Source organism: Habropoda laboriosa, unplaced genomic scaffold (assembly GCF_001263275.1).
Source record: "Habropoda laboriosa isolate 0110345459 unplaced genomic scaffold, ASM126327v1 scaffold97, whole genome shotgun sequence".
NCBI classification, from domain to species: Eukaryota; Metazoa; Arthropoda; class Insecta; order Hymenoptera; family Apidae; genus Habropoda; species Habropoda laboriosa.
In genome coordinates, this window is record NW_017100220.1 from 408035 (window position 1) to 410799 (window position 2765).

Here is a 2765-nt window from a genome sequence, read left to right on the forward strand (position 1 = left end):
GCAGTAGAATTTATATCTTGAAGTAGTTGTAGAAAATAGAACATAAAATAAAAACTTAGTGTTTCAATCGAGAAACTGGTCCTTCGAAGCCTTAGAACTTTAGTCGGCACACACGTGCAAAAACCGGAAATGCTTGAACCCCTAACAATATATGTAGGATTCTGTTGATTACTTTTTATGTATATCAAATTAAAAGTACCCCACGCGTCGCCGGTGCTGTTCACTAATATTATCTTTATTTGGCACAGAAAATGTAATTCGCTCTCTTTAACACATCTTGCGCGGGTGCTTTGCCGCCAAACTCTCACCGGCTAGCGGGCGATTTTTTACAATTCGTACGCAAAATTACTTCTGCACAAAATAGCTGTAGTTTTTGAACTTTAGGTTTTTTTTAAAGTCTGTATAGAGTGCGTCCGCCGCTCAATTTCCCAGATTTATGTCAATGCATAGCTGCAAGCTCCGGTGTCGAATGCTACGTGTAGCATTCACGTAGCATAACAGCGTCAGCAAAACGCATTCATAGGAATGCATTTTTGCAACGCACGTTTTAATGTTGAAATATACGGGCGTCGACCTAGTACTCATGTGTATCCGATCTTATTGTAAAAACATTACAAAAGCCCATCGATAACAATAATCCACCAATAATCCGTGCAAAACGACTTTAGTCGCTTCCCGCGCAAGATGTGATCCGCGCAAGATGCGTTAATATTTACGGTTCGATGCTTCTGGTTTGCTGGTCGAACACAGACGCCGCGATCGGCTTGACAACCCATGTTATTGTCTAAACATAAACAAATGCGCCGCGCACGATCGTCTTCCATTCGTTCTTCCTTTCCAGGCCGTACACACCAACCCTCTCCATTTCCCCATCACTCCCCACAGTCGCTCTTTCATGCCAAAAACCCCTTATCTGTGATATAAGGTTGAATCTCCAACTTGATATTACGCGAAGAAAATTTTCAAGCAATAAAGTGAAATTACTCGTTAGCTATTAGGTTTAGGGCTAATAACGGTCCGTACTTTTTTACTTACAATTCGATACTCTACCATATTTTTAAAAAAACAAAGTTGACCTTCAAATCTCCGAAACGCCTCCACCTATAAAAAAAATTATCGCACTACATAGTGTACCCTTTTAAACCATGTATCTTTTGTATATAACATTCTTTCGTGCAACGCATATTTTGGAAGTTATAAGGGTGCACACGTTGCGTGGACCACACTGTATATAAGCAACCCCGTTTAACATAGACCATCAGTCAAAAAAGGAGCCTTGTAACAAGAAGCCGAACCACGGCTCCACAGTAAAGCAACTTATAACCAACAACAACCGCACTAAACATTTTCGTTACAATCTTCATCTTTGTTAGGGATTGGGTTTATGGCACGGCCGTTCTTTCATACGATTTTCAATGCACACCTTTCCTTTTTTTTGCCTTCAGCCAACTAAATCTTTTAATCTGTCAGCGAGGCCCAGGAAGCATTTATGGCGATAGCAGCATAAAGTTTCTGCACGCTACATGTCTTCCTGGTGCCCACTCGTGACCATCCGATAACTAGTGCCGTGCCATAAAACCGTCCCCGTCGCCCCGACCGCTCAAGTCCCATTACGAGCGAGCTACCCTTGGACCTCATGCCCCCGCCAACGCGACGTACCACCACCCTGCCAACTGGGACTTCCAGGATGGGCGGTATGCTAGCGGGTCCTGGAGGACTGTCCGAAGGGTAGTCACGCTCTAATTGGCGCACACCATCACCTCCCACACATCCACTTTTCATATAAATAGCGACACAACACCCTCAAACGGGATGATTATTAACATTTGTATAAAGATTTGCACACCACACTAAGACATTGATTATATCACCAAGTAATTTATTCTGAAATATAATATTGAAATACGTGTGACACTATTTATCTTCACCAACATCACACCATCCATCAAACCAACATCATCGAACCAGCGACAGCATAGCGCCACCACTCTCGAACATATTGCTTGTTCGAAGTACAAGACGCAACAATCTTTAACACACATTTTCCGCTGAATAATGCGGGGGGGAATTCTGTTCGAGAAAGAAAGTGTTGTATTTTACAGCGGGGAAAGATATTTGCCATTTTCTTCTACAGAGGATTTCGAGCAACGTTGAACGTTTACCAGAGCGGACTCAAGATACGCGTTGAGTGCTTGAAAATACAAGCCCCGGGACGAAGGGTTGTTTGCACGCCCAAAAAACGAGCGCTCGCGATTTTTAACTACTTACACGACTCTTTACGGACTTTCTTCCCTTCGTCGTCGTTTGTCGTTTCGCTGGTTCCTCGAGGAACCGGCGTAATCCGTGTGCTTCAGCGACGTGAAAGGAGACAAATTCTGGTCCAAGCGACTCTGGAAAGAAACGCTCTAGAATCGAACACAAACACGATGAAAAATTAAACAAAGCTAATCTCTCGTATTCCTTTATTCGTCGTTCGTCGAACGCGGGAAAATTGGATGGTTTGAACGAGTGAAAAGTTAATCAGCGGATTTCAGACGATACTGAAAGCGGCCACGTTGAAACTGTATTCGCTGTTTCATTATCGAATACGAAAGTATCGCGTCCATTTTTGCACCGTTTCACGAGCTAACGCTACGACGAGGCGATTTTTCGCGAGAGCTAATAAAAGAGGAGAATACCGCTTCCCCGGGCGGACCGTTGCCCTACTTATGAGAAATTTCGAACACAGTTTCTTCGGGGTTTTCTTCGCGTAATAAAATTGGATT